We start from the raw sequence: 19,062 nt of genomic DNA, 5'->3' as shown, positions 1-19,062 counted from the left end.
TCCGCTAGAGGGCGCGGCCGCGTCTCATTGGTCTCCGGCGCGAGTTTCTCCTCACAGAGGAGCCGCGCTGAGGAGACCAACCGCCGCGGAGCCGAGCCCTCAAGTCTGCCTCATTGAACGCCCGTATCTCGGGTCTGTACTCTTTGCCCCATATGTGAACGCCCCGGTTGGGGTCTGTATTGCGGTGTTTTACCGCGTTGACGCCGATTTGGCAAGCCTGCACTCGTGTTGTGTCTGGTGTGGCAGCGCGCTGTGAGGCAGCTGACCTGGTCCCCCTGGGGTGGGTCTGCGCGCTGAGGGTGTGAGTGCACCCAATATTATTGCCAGTCCCGGGCATCCAAAACTGTTGCAATCCTCCGGTCTGTCCTAATCTCTGTAACACCCAAACTGTTGGGTAGTGTGTGAATCCCTTTGCGCTAGCTTTGTGCAGCATGGAGGACGAGTATTATGGGGGTGATTCTCAATCCTATCTGCAGGATGAGGAGTTCTACCAAGCAGTAGACAGCTCCATCTACCGCTGCGTGACAGAGGTGGTAGCTCCTATGGAGGAGCGTCTCTCTGCGCGCATAGTGGAGGAATGCGCCAAGTTAGCTCAGGCGCAGTCAGGAAGCCCTTATGCCCTCCCAGGTCCATCAGGTGAGGGCCCCCCTGCTCCTAAGAAACCCTGCAAGGGGGGGTTGTCGGAGGGTGCTCAGGGGGTGGACAAGGGTGCCTTTGAGCGCCTGCGTGACGCTTTTTTGGCTAAGGCGACCGAGTCCCCACCTGACCAGCCTGCGGCCCCCGCCTCAGTGGTGGCTACTGGAACTGCCCCTTCGTCTCCGGGGGATTCCCCGGATTCGGACGGGGACGAGGAATCGGTGCGTTCCTGGCGACCTTCGAGCTCGGCCACTGAGTTACCGCGGGACAGCTCAGGTATGCTGGACCCGGATGAGATCATGCATCCGCGGTCCGCAGCCTGGGCCCCGGGTGACAAGGTGGCAAAGTTCGTGGCTAGTCGGTTGCGTAAGCCTCTGGAGCAGGAGGCCAGAGGATGCCTCCGTGGGGAATGCCCTAGGCCCACCTTGGAGGGGAAGTTGCCTTGACACCGGATTTAGATGCCAAGATGGCGACGTTTTTAGCAAAGTTTATGAAGGACCCGCGTAAGGGCATTGACCGATCCTGGCGGTCGTGTCAGGACAAGATGCTCGACGCAGTGGGGCCCATTACTAAGATCCTAGACATGGCGGAGGCTAAAGTTACTGGATCCGCCATTGACCCCGACGTCTTGTCAAATTGGGCGCAGAGGGTGATTGTATTCTTAGGCAATGCCAACTGCGCCCTTTCCACCGAACGGCGGAGGTCTTTCCTGATTAAGCTAGACCCTAAGTTGGGAGACTTAGCCTCTTCGGAGGCAGGAGCGGTTGCCCAAGGCGGTCTCTTCGGTGAACTGTTCATTAAGGAGCTAGGGAAGTTAGTGTCTACCTTCACATCCCTTGATAGAGCTCAGACCAGTATCGAACGCGTGTTCCAACAGCGTTTCTCCCAAGGGGCCGGTCGCGGTAGGGGCCGCGCGACCGGCCGTGGCGGGCAGAATGCCGGCAACAGAGGGCAAGGCTCTGGGCGAGGGCAGTACAACACCTCGGCCAACTTCAACTCCTTCTACCCTACAAGAGGGCAGCGTTTCGAAGGTCGAGGCTTCAGGAAGAACTCCAACGCTTCCAGCGCAAACGGTGAGTGTTATCCCCGCAGAACAGGTTCAGATTGGCGGCCGACTAGCGGCCTTTCGGAGGGCGTGGGTAGATCTTACAGCGGATGCTTGGGTGCTGCAAACTATCCGCGGGTTTCATATTGAATTCTACGATCAGCCTTTCCAGGTGTGCGCCCCGCGCCCTATAACCTTTTCAGTGTCCGATGCCCAGTTGATAGACGAAGAGGTCACGGAACTCCTCCGCAAAAGGGCCGTTCGCCAATCAACTCGGCATCCATCAGGCTTCATCAGCAATCTTTTCTTAGTGGACAAACCCGGCGGGGGCCGTCGTCCGGTGATCAACCTCAAAGAATTCAATGGGTGGTTGGTCTATCATCATTTCAAAATGGAGGGAATTCATCTCCTTCGAGATATCCTCCTTCCACGGGACTGGTTGGTACGGTTGGATCTCAAGGATGCTTATCTTGTGGTTCCAATCTATCCTCCTCACCGTCGCTTCCTCCAGTTTCTCTGGCGGGAACAGGTGTTCGAATTCACGGCTCTTCCGTTCGGTCTATCCTCGGCTCCGTGGTGTTTCACCAAAGTGTTACACCCCGTGGTGGAATTCTTGCGAGCGCAGGGGATTCGCCTGATCGTCTATCTAGACGACATTTTGCTGATGGCGCAATGTCCTGTTGCAGCTTGCTTTCTCAACTGAGCCGGACTGTAGACCTCCTTCAGGAGCTCGGGTTTGTCATCAATGGAGACAAGTCGGTTCTTGTACCCTCTCAGAAAGTAGAATTTTTGGGATTTGTCATAGACTCCGTCGACGCCTCCCTGAGTCTTCCGTCACGGAAGTTGTCCAAGATCAAGCACGTCTTGCGACAGACAATTGCAAAGTCTCACACGTCGTTACGACAAGTTGCCAGAGTGGTGGGTCTGCTATCGTCCTCGATTCAGGCCATCTTCCCGGGCCCTCTGCACTACAGGGCCCTCCAACGCCTCAAGGCTTATCACCTACGCAGGGGCGTGTCATACGACCAAATGGTTCCCCTCTCGGAAGAGGTCAAGGACGAGATGTTGTGGTGGCTAACCCACATGGAGGCCTGGAATGGTCGGGCAATTTTCGGGTCTTCCCCGGACCTCGTCATCGAATCCGATGCCAGCAGTCTCGGTTGGGGAGCGCGCTGTGGAGATTTTTCAACAGGCGGCACTTGGTCCTTGGAAGAACAGAAGTTGCATATCAACTGTCTGGAACTTCTGTCGGGTTCCTTCGCAGTACGTTGCTGGACCAGGGACTCGGTGAAGTCGTGTGTCCTACTGAAAATGGACAATGTGTCGGCGGTGCGGTATGTGAACCACCTAGGGGGCTCGAGGTCCCGTGCACTGGCGAATTTGGCAAAGCAGTTCTGGGATTACTGTCTAGACCATCATGTATCGGTGACGGCGGAGTACCTGCCGGGTCAGGCCAACCAGGTTGCAGACTGGCACTCCAGGTATCTCCGGGACTCCAGTCTGTGGATGTTGGATGTCCAGGTCTTTCGCTGGCTCAATGGGCTGTGGGGTCCTTTCTCAGTGGACCTGTTTGCGTCCCGCTTGGACCATCAACTTCCGAGGTTCTTCAGTTGGAGGCCGGATCCGCTGGCAGAGGCCACGGATGCGTTTCTCCAGGACTGGAGCAAGGAGAAGCCTTTTGCGTTTCCACCTTTTTCGATGGTGATGCGGACGGCGGCGCAGGTTCGCCGGCAGGAAGTGGAGCTGGTGTTGGTGACGCCGCTCTGGAGGTACCAAGTCTGGTTTCCAGTTCTTCTGGAACTTTCCTGGGGTTCTCCAATCCTACTCCCCCGGTTTCCTCACCTGCTCCTCAGCCCGGATCGGGATCCGCATCCTCTCATCGTTCAGGGCTCTCTCCGCCTCATGGCATGGAGGCTTTCAGGAGACGTTGGTCGCTCCCGGGCCTTTCGAGATCAGCTGAAGGTCTGTTATCCAAGGCCTGGGCTGTCAGTACGTCGAAGCGCTACAAATCCGCTTGGTCTAAGTGGGTTCGTTGGTGTCTTCGACGGAGTTTGGATCCCTTGGTCGCGGGACTCGTTCCCGTGTTCAATTATTTGGCAGAATTGGCCGTGGATGGCTTTGCCTACCGCACGATTAACGCTGTGCGTTCGGCTATTTCGGCGGCACACCATCCAGTTGATGGTTCTCCGATCGGAGTACACCCCTTTGTGTGCCGACTTTTACGGGGCGTCCGGTTGGCATTGCCGCCGGAGCCCCGGTACTCAGTCCTTTGGGACGTCAATTTGGTTTTGAATCTTTTTCTGTCCTGGCAACCTAACAGGTACCTATCGGTCAAGGAACTCTCGGTGAAACTGGCTATGCTTCTATGCTTGGTGTCCTGCCGGAGAGTGTCGGATGTGCGTGCTCTGGATGTCTCGGCACACGTGTTTTCACCAGATGGTGTCACCTTCACGATTGGTCGCCGCACAAAGTCGGCTTCTAGAACAATTTCGTATCCGGCTTTCGTGGATGTCCCGAAGCTATGTGTTGTTCAGTGTCTGAAAGCTTATGAAGATATGACTTGGGACATTCGCCCTCCGGGCGAGAGACAATTGTTAATTGCCTTGCGAAAACCACACCATGCGGTCTCTTCCCCCACCATAGCCAGGTGGGTGCGTTGGGTCATGCAAGAGGCAGGTATTGATACCAAACCTTTAAGAGCTCACTCTGCCAGAGGGGCCATGGCCTCTAAGGCTTTCTCTGCGGGAGCTCGTTTAGAGAATTTGATGCGGGCCGCGGACTGGTCCTCCGATTCCACCTTTAAGAGGTTTTACTTTAAGCCGGTGGTGGATATTGCAAGTTTGGTGGTGAGTAAGCTTTAAACTAGGATAATCTGAGCCTCCGGTCCTGCCATAGAATCGAAATTTGCCTAGCTTTTGTAACGGTAAGTTTCAATTCTATTAAGGACACGGAGGCGAGGATTATCCCACCCGGTATATCGTCGAGCGACAACCCGCCCGTATGGCAGTAAGTAACCAGGTTTTAAAGGTTTTTCCTCATGGTTGAATATTGGTCCTGTGATTGTTTATTTCGGTTGTAAGCTCCTGTATTTTCCGTTACAACGCTTACGCTGTTCTATTTCTTCTGTTAGGAAATTATGGTTCCAAGCCAGACCAATGAACTGAGGGCGTAATTTGCGCGAAGAAAGAGGAAGAACATGGAAAAGGGACTCCCTATCTATGGACTGTTGACATAGAGGAAGGACTCCGTTCAGACTGTTATGTAATCAAGATGGGAGTGGTAGTCCCAGAGACATTTTTTTCTTGAGTTATGTGATTAAAATGCTTCAGTGTTGTAATTTAAGCATTTTTTCTACATTATGAGCTTTTCTAAGGCTGCTGTGTTTTCTATATTATAATAAATGCGAAGAAAGAAAAGCATAATCCTCGCCTCCGTGTCCTTAATAGAATTGAAACTTACCGTTACAAAAGCTAGGCAAATTTCGATTCTTCGTTTTATCCTGTGTGCAACTTTGATGTGATCGACTACAAAATGAATAAAATGAAATTGCTTTTTAAAACTCCTCAGATGTTTTGTTAGATGCTGCAAATACTGTTTCCTGTTGCAGACAAGCTTCATATGATCACAGACCACGGCAGGTCTGTCGCCCTTATTCTTCTCGATTTGCCTATGGCTTTTGACACTGTATCCCCATCGCCTACTTCTCTCTCGCCTTGTGGAATTCGGTTTTTGCAGAAATACTCTGATAGGGTTCACTTCTTCCCTCCCTGGTCGCTCACATTTTTTCTATCTCCATATCAATCTAGTTTCAAAAATATATTGTTTAGTATAACTCAGGACTTCTGTTTGTATCCCCTCTGGATAAAACTATCAAATCATCTATGCCTAGATTTATTTCTTTTACAGATGGCACACACATTTTGCTTAGGTTCGAGGAGTACCTCTTTCTTATACTGTCAAGTCAGCTTCCTCCAAAGCAGCTCAAATGTTGCCACATGGATGAACTATAACTGGCATCAACTCAACACAAACAATACTGAAGTGCTGATCACTTTGAAGCCCCCCTCTGCATTCGGCCCTCAGCTTGGTGGCCTCAAGCATTTGGACCGCCCCCTTTAGCCTCGACCTCTGTCACAAACACCACCACCTTTGACTATCTTTAGCTTTGTCCATCAAATCTCTAAGATTCCAGCCAAGTGTTTTCACTACATTCGGCTACTCAAGTAAATTATCTTCCTTCTCCTGTTTGAGTTCAGGAAACTGTAGTTCAAACAGTCATCCTTTCTTGCCTTCATTAATGCAGCTTTCTGTATTGCGAGTACCCTCAAAACCTCTTCTCCGAGCTGTAAGGAGTGTGTCAAGTTTACAAACGTGTGCTGTGTTTCCACCTCCCAGTTTTTTGCCAAACTTCCCTGCATTCCTATTGCTGGTATACCCTGTTCAAAGTTCTGTCTCTTCCTTCACGCTTACTATTCTACTGGACTAATCTACATCCAAAATAAAACCAGACGTTACAATACCGTATTGTCTCTTGGCTCTTCCTCTTGTAACTTTATTTCTGTGTGCTGTCTGTGCACGTTGCACCCGAACACTGGAACCTACTTCCCCTTGCGCTCAGAAAACAAGAACATTCCAAGCATTTTGTAGGTCTTTGAAAACTCTTATGTTCTCAATGAGCTTGATCTTTCTGTCACCTTTGTAATTAGGTAGTGCAGGGCAAAACATTTATTTACGGTCTCTGCGTGCTCTAAAAACCCAACCAAATCAATCCTCAGTGTTCCCTCGCCCCTACCGCACATTAGTTCTTGTATAGGAGCATGTGCAACTGCTTTATCAAACTACAGAAACAAACAAGTCCATATACAACTATATTTAAAATTCTACCCTTGATACAACTGGTACAAGGGAGGCAATGCAAATCTAATTAAGAATGTAAAACTGTAATCGTTTCTGGTAGAAGTTAACTTATTGGCTCAATTTTTCTATAACAAACTGGCTTTGTCAAAGCATGCCTTTATTCTTTCCTGGCTGCCTCAACAGGGCCTGGGGAGTTTATTTTCATTACTGTGGCCTAAAGGCACTTTTACACAGTTTACTTATTGTTAATTGTTCAAGACCCTTCAGAACAATATAAACACACAGATTCAGAATTAAGTAGTTTTGTATAGCTGAACTACATACTTTAATGGTTAATGTTTAACATCAACATATCACTAAATCAACTGTATTTGAACATTCTATTATATCTTTGGGTATTTTAATTTGTTTGAAGAATGTTTGGCTTTTTAAAAGAAAAGAAATTGGGAAGGAAACCCAGAAAGTCTAAATATCACCAGTACTGTAGTTCACCTTTAGGAGGAGTAGATAACCTATATTAACGCTAATCAGGATACATCACAATGCTAACGCTGAATTTATAACTCCAAACCCCATAATTTGTTTGATGGGTAGCCTCATGCGTCACGCATTAGTAGTTCCTCTCACTCCCTTTCAGCAAAATTCAGACAGAAGAATAATTACTCGGGGGTGGGGGGGGGGGGGGGGGGCAACCGACATAAGCCATCGCCAGAAATACTGTATACAGACGTGATGGTGTTTTTTTCACATCATTTTTATTACATTTTTGGATTCCGCCACATAGTGAACAATTACATCTGCATAGCAACTTCACATTACAGTTAAGCACTTGATAAATCACATTCCAAACCATAAACGCCCCCCACAGTCCCCATATCTTGTTGTGTTTTTGCAGAGAGCCTCGTGCAGTATAGATGGGCTTCTCCAATTGGGTGCACCAGTTCACCTTCTCCCGCCACTCTGCCAGGGAAGGGACGTTCGGGAGTACCATCTACGAGCAATATCATGCTTAGCAACCAAGGTAGCAAAACCCAAAAGTGTTCGGTCAGACCGAGGCCACTAATCTCGTCGTCCATGCCCAAAGGGCCATCCTAGGGGTTAGTTCTCTGAAGTTCGTTCTAAGACTTCAGAGAGTTCACATCTGTTGCTAGAAAGGTGAGAGGATCGGGCAGGCCCAGACCAGGTGTTAAAAGTCAGCTGGAGTTTCTGAGCGACGAAAGCGAGCAGGGTGAGAGGTCCTGGTGACATGATATAAGCTTGTCGGGTTGAGGTATATCGTGTGCAGATAATTTAGTTGGATCAACCACAGGTGTGTAGAAATGGCCAGCATGCGTGTGGCTAACCTAGCCTCCCTCCCATCTGCCTAGTCTAGTTCGGCAATCCAGCCCTCCCAACGATGTTTAAGAGCGTCAAAACCGTGTGGGGCATTCACAATGAGTGATCGGTATATTTGAGATATGGCACCCTTATAAATGTGCTCCATTAGCAGTTTGGCATCAAGGGGGCTAAATTCAAGCATGTTGGACATGAGGGCATGTCGCTGCTGAATATCTGCAAAAGGGGCGCACAACACCTCTAGATGTGTTCCTATACCATAGGTTAAAGGAATCGGTTAAGGAGGCTTTTCCATCATATCCCCAAGAGCCAGAAAACTGACAGCTGCTAACATTTGTTGCTGCTGGCTTGATTACTAATTAAATAATCACTATGATGTATAGTATAACTATGTGAGACACGCCAAAAGTGATCCAGTCTAGAAATATTTGTCCAGGCATATGGGATCACAATTGTCAGATACAACAATGGGAGTACTGTTACCCGCACACTAAAGATGTATCAACGACTGGTAGACTTAGAATACACCCCAAATTTCTGCATCAACTATGTTACAATGTTACAAGCTAGTCAAAATGCATAAAGAAGGTGGGAGACATGATGCAAATTGTGAGAGATGCACAACTCCATATGAAGACTTTGGCCTGGGAATGCCAACGGATTGCAGACTATTGGGCCTGGCTGTTCCAATCATTGAATGAAAAAATAGTGAACATTGCAGGAGAAAGCCTTGCCTGCACTCATAGGATGTAGCATGAAGTTTGCAGGAATAGCCCTATTGCTGTCAAAGGCAGGTGGCCATGGCATTGGGTAAGGGAGCAGCCTTAAGGAGATCACATGGCTGAGAGACTAAACGCTGTACAACAAACTCTGAAAGTTACAGTACATAGCTGCTTAAGATGTGTCAGCCGAAAGATATTTGGTGGCTATTAAGAAGCTACCATGCAAGGCAACCTCCCAAGCCGGAAGTTTCAGGAAAAGCTTCATAGGAGTCTAAAATTCTAGTCCAATACGCAATATGATCTGCCAAAGGGCGCATACAAGCAACGGACAGATGAGTGGAGGGGGAAAAAACTATCACCTTAGCATACTGGCTAGAACCTATTCAACGAATGTACTTTCTTGTTTCAGATTTCACAGTCTTTAAGGTATACAGCGATGACAATATTGTTTTATTATGTAAATGATGAATAAAGTTTAAAAAATGAGTATTTACAGAGAAAACTTGCTAATAACCTCAGGAGCTGAGATAAAACTGCAAATAGTTTATAATATTTAGCCATATGTTTCTACATAATATTGAGCGACAGCAAATATTCTATAGGGCAGTGTTGTTGAGCTTTCAGCTACATTCTGGACTTATTGATCTCACTACAGTATTAATAAACAGTCTAGCAAAAGACACTAATGTGACTGACACATTAATACAAAGTAGTATGTTTGCTACGTATTAAAAGAGGTCAGAGAACTTCAATACAAAATCGACCACCAAAGCAATAACGGTCTACTCAAAAGGTAAAAAATGCATTCTGGGACCATGAGAGGTTGAAAATATTTCAATCAACTAGCCATGGCAGTGCATCTCTGTATATGTTAAACCAAAAGTGTGACCCAAAATTTGAAACGTTTCTAGACGAGACTGACCCGCCGTTTACTAGATAATTATATATTAGATTCAGGCTGGGAACTCGTTCACTCCCCTCCTTCATCAGCAAGCGGAAGCCCTGCCGAGAAGGAAGTGCACTCTGCCCGGAATGCAGGGTAGTTGATGAAACAGACAACAATTTCCCCTTTTTTTGCCCAGCATATGAAAGACAACGGAGGAGCTGGATAGTGCCTCTGTGCAGATACTTGGGAATATGGCAACACAAACTGGTTTCGCGAATCTGCAGGCCTTGCACTGGTCCATGCATTGCTTTTTCCATTGCCAAATTTCTTGAATCAATTAATCTGGCCTATACATGCCAGGATTGCAAATCAAGCAGTAGCTGTCACTATTGAGCACAGGAACTAACCTCTAACTACGACTAACACAAATGACTATTTTGCTAAATTGGGTAGCTTATCTGCTACTATCATGTATAAATGTATCTTTGCACTTTTAGTGTCCAATCATGAAGGATGAATTAATAGCGCTAAAAATTTTACAGAACACTGGTTGGTCTATCCGTGTTGGGTTTGCAAAGCAAGTGGTGGCTGCTACTATCGAGCCCAGCCATCAACCAATTACTATGATAAAAGTAATTGAGAATTTTGCTAACTGGGGAGGTTTGTGAGTCTGTACTAGTATTAAAATCTCACATACACACTTTAATTGATTAATCATTTAGGTAGACCTTATATTGATGCAAATTGTAAAGAAACTGGTTGGTTTTATCACACAAAATTTCACACACAATTATGTGTAGCCTCTTTTTATAAGAAAACTTTTAGATATGAATGTATTTTTCCATTTAACTTCACTTCCATGTTGCTGCAAAAATTGACCATGACTTGTGATAGACATTTTTTAATGCGTTTTGCCTGTTGTTGAGAAATGGTTAATGTGTAATGTAACGTTTTTAATCTTTGCTACTTACGAAGTCTTTGGCCGAAATAAAGTATTTTAAATTTGAATCCTAATTGGAGTGTTTATGGTGCAAGAGTAAAGGTATCTAGCTTAATGGGGCTACCGGGAATCCAGAAGTTGTTCAATGGGACTCCTCCCATACATGAAGTAGGTGTCCAGCAGCAGCACTTTGTAGTTGAGATCAATTCGAATACAACTGGCCATACAGCTTTACTAATGGACACATGCAGCTGTAGATCAGCCAAACGTTTGAGACCTCTTATCTTGAAAGGAAGGGGCTGGTTGAATGATGATTTATCAGATAGTTGATGGGGTCTGAAGAGACGTATTGTACCCAAAGTCTTCATCCAGTCGCAAATCTGAACCGACTTTAAATGGCTATGCCTCTGTCAACCATAACAGCTAGATGGTTCAAATGGTTCCTCAATTAGGAAGACCAGCCAACACAACACAATCCCAATGGCATGGATGAAGAGGAAAGCCCGCTGAATATCTTTGGGACTTGGAAGAGAAATATGTGGAACCTCAGGGCACCGGGTAAGTCAGGGATCAGCACACAACTGGTGGAAAAATATTTCTGCACCTCATTGATGAGGGATGAAATTTTAACTCTGGTTCTGGATAGCTGTAGTTCATGGATCACGAGTCTCCTTGACAGCTTGGTACATTAAGGAGAATGCAACATATAGCTTTGACACTTGGTTTTGTGCAGATCTCCTTCAGTAGTGAGGTATCAGCTCCTCTCCATATTGGATAGTGCAACTATCTCTTCATTGGCTTGGGCCACAGCATCATGGTTCTCCAGAGTTGTAGTCCTTCAAAAAGGAATTCTATAGCAAGATCTAATCTCTAGAAAATGGCGCTCAGCATTGGCAGGAAGAGGGGATGGAAGGTCAATTAAATTAAAGGTAACGCCCAAAGTAGCAAGTACTTAACCCAATTGCAAGTATGGAAAAGTCTGGCTATATGAAATATATGTTTTCTGTAAATTTCAAAATTTTCCTGCTACCCTTGAGAAATGCATATTAGTTTTTGTCCTTTATCGGGGCATGGTTTCCTGCATGTACATGTAATCAAAGGTCAAACAAGTTCGAACTGGATTCAAAACAGCTAAGCCTCAGAGTTCAGTTACTAAATGACAGTCCGCTTTACAGAACTATCTAGGAGAAAGGGTTCCACTGAACTAAGATGACACCGTTGCTCAAAATGGTGAAAAATAATTAATAAAACACATGCTGTCACATCTACTCCGAACAACGAGGTAGCCTGCAGGGAAAACTACATTTTTCGGTAGTCATGCACATGGCATCTCTAATTCCTTCAAGAAAGGTTAGAAAATCACAGCATTTCTGGGGAACTAGAAAAGCACCTTGAAATGAAGAGCCATTAGGTGTTGTGGTCCTATAGTTGGATCCAGAAGATAAACGCATGTCCACCTAAGATCTTGCCTACAGCCCTAATGCTTGGACAATGAGGAGAATGCAGCAAAATGGAAGGAAAAAAGAGAAAAGTGGTAAGCAGGGGAGACAAACTAGAGCTGCAGCAACTGGAAATTTACGGTCCATAATACAGCTGGTCTTCTCTTATAATTGTTCAAAACAATACATTAGCAAGATACATTAATGATATTGAAGACGCTTTTCAAATAGAACTACTCATCTCCTGTGTAATGGGAATACATCCACAAAAGAGGAAAGTGATGTTATCACTGCTTTTGCACAGGAGACGAGAAGATGGCTTCAATAGTTCCAAAACACAAATCAAGTCTTAGCACTGAGTAAAGGAAACAACCAGGGTAGGGTCTGGGGAATAAACAACAAACTTGACGCAGTTAGAAGTGGGTGCAGACTAGCCAACCTAAAGTGACCACCAACACACAAAGATGTCAGGCATCAGCTGATGAGCGCTGTTCCACTTTTCCTCTTTGAAGGTTGGTGCATGACCCGAAAGTGACTAGAGATGGCACCCTTCACACTGATCTGTGGGATTAGAGGTGTGTCCTCCAATGGAAATGGCTAGCTTAGAAAGGTAAGGATTGGTCAGAATGATTTGAACATTCTGCTTGCTGTCTTTCTGCACCATATGAGCCCAGACCTTTGCCGCCAACATCCTGCCTAATGTCTGCTATGCCTGTAGACTTGCTTTTTGTCTGGTCAGGAGTATTGACAGTAGGGCATCTCACCACCTCAGGCCCAGATACAATGAGCAGTACCACTAAATGTAATTACTGTAGACCCACAAATCACCTTAAAACCCGGTAATCAGAGTCAGTAGTCACCCTCGCTATGTTTGGTGGTAACAAGTCTTTTCAAAATAGCTATGCTCTGTAGTTGAACATCAATTTCAAGGAAGGTTTAGCGCCTCCTGTGGGTTCTGATATTGTTTAGTCCTCTGGAGCAGCATAAAATGGGTCATAGAAAATGGCCAAGCATAGAAGCACAGGTGTCTGAAGCTATGTAAAAGACTTGTGTCACAACAGAGGGGGAATATACTAGGGACATATGCACAGGGAAAACAATCTGAATTGCATGTTGGTTTACAGGAAAAAGGGCTTTCATTTCTGAAATGTCGTGTGCCTGCACCTCTTTTCTAAACTGTTCTGTGACTTTCTGTTTGGAATCCTTAATCTGCGACGCGTACAGTAGGTGCTCCATGTTTTGTTTTTTTTCTCTGTGAGAGCACAGGCCTCTGCTGGGGAGTTTACACACCCAAGTTTAACCAACCAATAGAGGAGTGTGGCAACTACCACCTCACCAGCCTATGTGGAGGTTGACTGTTAATGGCAGCGTGGAAGAGTACAGGACTATTTACTACTGAACCTCTGCCCCTTGTGGAAAGGTGTTTAGGCTGCCCTACCTGGTGATTCTTCAAAACGTGCACAGCATGTGTGTGATACGTTTTGAGTTTGTGTGTTACATGGTTGAATGTCCACAAGGACATGTTAATTACAGCACAATATGTAGATTACCACCTATAATGCCATGAAGGGCACAGCCACACAGACCGTCTTGGATATTTGAGCGATTTCACATTTTCAAATAGCTGGCAAGAGCGTGGATTGAATCTTTCCAGAATCAGTTTGTCTACCAATGCACGCCTGCCTCAAGATCTGCCCAATAACAAACTTTCGCTGTTAGGGATCTCTGCACTATACATTGACAAACATATATTCCCTTTAGTGCTTACCATCTCCAAGAACCATGAATATGCCCAGCGAGAAGTGCACTAACTGATTAAAGTTAACAAAATTCAGCCTTGCACAGGCTTGCTTGGAAGACATCCCCTATCACCAAGTGAAATGAGCAACTTTCGACCAATCTACTTATTAATTTACCTAGGCATGGTGTTGGAAAACTTACTTTCAGCCAGGTACAAACATCTGTCAAAAGGAAAAATCTGTAAGACCTGCTACAAATGTTGGCTAGGAAATAGCACCAAGCTTGCCATCACCTCGGGCATGGCATATCTTAGGAGTTTACTGGATGACTGTGCACTAGTAGTCCCAGCATTGTTCCATCTCTCAGTGGCCTTCAACATCACTGATAACAATATGTTCCTGAAAAGACCTGAAAATATTGCTATGACCACACAAGTTAAGCAATACTTGGAGTCCTTTTTGCACGACAGGAATATAACTTCCTACCCAACAGCATCAGTCCAAGATCTAACATTAATGGGTTCCACAGGAGCCCTGTGTTCCATGATGTGCAATCTATCACCACTTTATTTTAACATCTATAGGTTACCCCTGGCAATACTACTGCAACACTCTATAGTAAAATTTTACACATGAGCTGAAAACATCAAACTGATCTTTAGACTGTCAAATAAAGCCAAAACTAAAGCTAAAACTCTTCTCATGCCTTACTATGGTCAGATGATGGATGCTATACTCCAAGGAGGGAGTGAGAGGTGATGCAGGGTTTGCTCACCTTCCCAAACATCTTACCATTCAAAACCAACAGGAGTGAACCCGTACTGAACTTAACCTATCTCTTCGTACCCTCGCAAGTGGATCACCCTATTATATTAAAAGGAATCTAACCCACCCCACTGGGATTCCAATTTCCATGCTCTTTTCCTTGACTGTATGATGTTCTGTGGGAGTTTCTGACTTTAAGTTTCTTCATTAGCTTATATGCTTGTTTTTGGAACTCCTCTGCTCTACTGCAATTTCTAAGAAGGTGTAGAAACAGTCGATAAGGTATGTTTTCTGTTGAACATTAGCAGGATGTTTTTCAATGTTATTGTTGGTTTGTAATAGGTTTCTTCATGTGGCATTCCATGTTTCACTGTGATTCCTAGGTGAAGGAATAACATGTCTTTATTGCTTGTTACGTATGTGAATTTCAAATTGGGGTCAGCCATGGAAATAAGGGGGGCAATGAATCCTGGTCACCTTCACACACAATCAAAATATCATCTATGTACCTCTTCCATACATAATGCCTATTATGGCCTTTTGCTTAACCCAAAAATATAAAGCCTTCATTGGTACAAATTCTAAACGTTACGATGGACAATGCTTCACTTACAACACATTGGTTGTTGTCCTTTCACGCTGCAAGGTAATTTGCCCTAAAAGAGAGCTTCACAAACCTTTGAGCCCATGGATCAACTCCTTACTGGCAACTGCACTTTTTCAAATAGACATAATATTTAAACTCAAACTGCAGAAAAAGTTTTCATAGGTGTTAGTAGGACATAAGCACATATCTGAAATGCCACCTGGAACATACGAGAATGCGCACCATCTTCCCAGACTCTGCTTAAAAGAGATAATCTATAATTTCCTCACAATCAAGCAAAAAACAAAAATGGAAACTAAACGTGAAGTTATGTGACTACTGGCACATTTGAAAGTGCAAAACTTCAGGTTAACGAGATCATAACGCATAACGCAAGTAGCGTTGTTTATAGATAGCTGCCGCCATCTTACGCCGTTGTTGTTGTTGTTAGTGCCCCAGAGACCGGCCCCCACAGCCCGCCCCGCCTCCCTGCTGACCCTCCCTCGCCCCTCCCCTCCACCATCCATATATGTCAGAAGCATTCTCGCGCAGCGGTCGCGCCCAGTTCGCGCCGAAGGTGCGCCAAAGGTAAGCCCGTCTACGCCCGTCCGCGCCTGGACCGCGCCCAGCGCCAGACCCCCTGGCCCTTGCACCCCCCACCCCTCCCGCATCACTTACGATGCCACCACCCTCCTAGCCCTTAACCCCGGCCGCTCCCCCAACTGCATCCAAGCTGCTCCTGGACAAACCCACGGACCTTTCTCATGCAGCTCCTGCAAATTCTACGGCACCGTCTACAACTCCGCTACGATCACACCACAGATATCCGACCCCAACAACCTACAATGCATCTTGCTCAACACCCGTTCGGTCCACAGGCACGCCATTGACCTATGGAATCTACTAGACACCATCTCTCCGGACGTCGCCTTCCTAACAGAAACATGGATGAACGCCTCTTCTGCCCCAGACATCACCATTGCCATTCCTGAAGATTATAAGATCATACGCAAGGACCGTACCGGCCACACAGGAGGAGGAATCGCTATCGTCCATAAGAAATCAATCCGCATCTCAACCAGCTCAGACGTCAATCTCGCCAACTCCGAACACCTCCACTTCCAGATCCACATCGACCCCAAGACCACACTCAGAGGCACCCTCCTTTACAGACCTCCAGGACCCCGGGCTCAATTTAGTGAGGACATCACGGACTTCATCACTCCACACGCGCTCCCCTCCAAAGATTACATCCTTCTGGGAGACCTCAACTTTCACCTTGAAAAGCACAACGACTGCAACTCCACCACCCTTTTGGACAACCTCGCCAACCTCGGACTTAAACAACTTGTCACTTCCCCCACCCACATCGCAGGTCATACGCTCGACCCTATCTTCACCTCCAGCAATCATGTCTCCTTCAGTCACACCACGAATCTCCTTTGGACTGACCACAGCTGCGTTCACTTTACCTACAACAAGCCCAAACCCAACAACCACCCCCAACCAACTTTGCAAAGAAACTGGAACAAAATCACCATCGACCAGATCTCCTCATCGCTTCTTCTTAACCCCCCAGCCCACTCCTCAAATCCCGATCAAGCCGCCTCCAACCTCACCCTATATTTATCCAACAGCGCCAACATCCTAGCACCACTGAAAAAACGACAAAACAAACTCGGCAGCAAGAAGGCCTTCTGGTTCAACGATGATCTTAACCCCTTCCACACTCATGACGAGCTGGGCTCGTCATGGTGTAGCCTCCTCGTACACTGATGACGAGCCCAGCTCGTCATAAAACAATGAAATAGAACAATCTCCAGCACAGGAGGGGAATTGCCTTAGCAGCCATGGGGTTAAGAAATCCAAGAAACTCTGCCGCTCCCTTGAGAAGGCCTGGAAAAAAGATCCAACCACCAGCACCAAGGAAGCCTTCAAAAGCGCCATCCGCTTACAGCACCAACTGATCCGAAAAGCCAAGAAAGCCGCTTTCAAGGACCGACTAGATAACAACGCCCACAACAGCAAAGAACTATTCAATATCGTCAAGGAATTTACCAATCCAACGGCCAACTCCAACGACATCACCCCCTCCCAAGCCCTCTGCGACTCCCTAGCCTCATTCTTCCACAACAAAATCGCAGACATCCACAACAGCTTCGACAACCAACCCGAAGACCAACCCACCCAACCCCTTGCAGGACCCCCACCTCCCTTGAACACCCTCAACGACTGGAACCCAATCTCCACTGAGGACACCATCCGCCTGATGAACTCCATCCACTCAGGATCCCCAACTGACCCATGCCCTCACCACATCTTCAACAAAGCAGACTCCATCATAGCACCACACCTCCGAGATGTCATCAACTGCTCCTTCAACTCCGCCACCTTCCCGGAAAGCTGGAAACATGCCGAACTCAGCGCCCTCCTGAAGAAACCCACAGCTGACCCCACCGAACTCAAAAACTACCGCCCCATCTCGCTCCTTCCATTCCCGGCAAAGTCATCGAGAAAGCGGTCAACAACCAGCTCGCCGCCTTCCTTGAAACAAACAAATCCCTCGACTCCTCACAATCCGGCTTCCGAGCCAAACACAGCACTGAAACCGCCCTCATCGCAGCAACAGACGACATTCGAACTCTCCTAGACAATGGAGACACAGTCGCCCTTATCCTCCTTGACCTCTCCGCAGCCTTCGACACAGTCTGCCATAGCACCCTTCTACAGCACCTCAAAAACATCGGAATACAAGGAAAAGCATTGGAATGGATCACCTCGTTCCTCACCGGAAGAACCCAGAGAGTCCGCCTCCCACCATTCATCTCAGAGGCCACTGAAGTCATCTGCGGCGTACCCCAAGGATCCTCACTCAGCCCCACCCTCTTCAACGTATACATGAGCCCCCTCGCGGCTATCGCACGCCAACACAACCTCAACATCATCTCCTATGCGGATGACACTCAACTGATCCTTTCACTCACCAATGACCCTAGCACCGCCAAAACTAACCTACACGAAGGAATGAAAGAAGTAGCCGAATGGATGAAACACAGCCGTCTGAAACTGAACTCAGATAAAACAGAAGTCCTTATCTTAGGCACCTCCCCCTCTGCCTGGGACGACTCTTGGTGGCCAGAAGCCCTTGGAAAAGCACCCATCCCGACGGACCACGCACGGAACCTGGGCGTCATCCTGGATTCCTCACTTTCAATGAATAGACAAGTCAACGCCGTCTCTTCATCCTGCTTCAACATTCTTCGCATGCTCAAAAAAACATTTTGTTGGATCCCCACCGAAACTAGGAAAACGGTCACCCACGCTCTGGTCACGAGCCGACTGGACTACGGAAACACCCTTTACGCCGGTACTACCGCTAAACTCCAGAAAAAACTCCAACGAATCCAGAACGCTTCAGCCAGGCTCATATTAGACATCCCGCGCAAAGAACACATCTCTGGTCACCTGAAAAACCTCCACTGGCTCCCCGTCAATAAGAGGATCAATTTCCGGCTCCTAACCCACGCACACAAAGCACTCTACGAAATCGGACCAGAATGCCTCAACACACGACTGTCCTTCTACACCCCCTCACGCCAGCTACGATCATCCAACCAAGCCCTGGCCACTGTACCTCGCATCAACAAAACCACCATGGGAGGTAGATCCTTTTCCTACCTGGCAGCTAAAACCTGGAACTCACTTCCCACTCACCTTCGCCTTACTCAGAACCACCTAGCATTCAGAAAGCAACTTAAAACGTGGATATTTGACCAGTAATTCGCCACCCCTCTTCAAGCGCCTTGAGACCCTCTGAGTATGTAGCGCGCTATATAAATTTTCTGACTTGACTTCACATTAGTGGGTAAGTAGGAGTGTGTCCTGTATCCATCAATGAGAGAGAAGGCATCTAGGAGAGTAATGCAAATAAAGGAGGTATGAAGGACATAAACGTACCACAGCCAAACTCCTCAGATAGAGATTGATCTATATTCCCTGCCAGGTTCTAACAGGGCATGCCTCTAGCTAGCCATGTTTAGCATGCAATAAGGCTTACTCAAACACCTCACCGAAAATGTAATCTAAAAAGAACCTATTTTCTTGAACCAAGA

General features: G+C 46.9%; 1 protein-coding gene across 5 annotated transcripts in view; it reads right to left on the bottom strand.

Moving 5' to 3' along the window:
- LOC147717179 (signal transducer and activator of transcription 5B) overlaps positions 1 to 19,062 on the bottom strand; it is a 1,664,723-nt gene that overhangs the window by 1,523,173 nt on the left and 122,488 nt on the right. The window lies entirely within an intron of this gene.

The sequence above is a fragment of the Lissotriton vulgaris genome, chromosome 5 (assembly GCF_964263255.1).
Source record: "Lissotriton vulgaris chromosome 5, aLisVul1.2, whole genome shotgun sequence".
Lineage (NCBI taxonomy): Eukaryota > Metazoa > Chordata > Amphibia > Caudata > Salamandridae > Lissotriton > Lissotriton vulgaris.
Note: the sequence above shows the minus strand (reverse complement) of the source record. Positions and strands in the feature narration are given on the sequence as shown.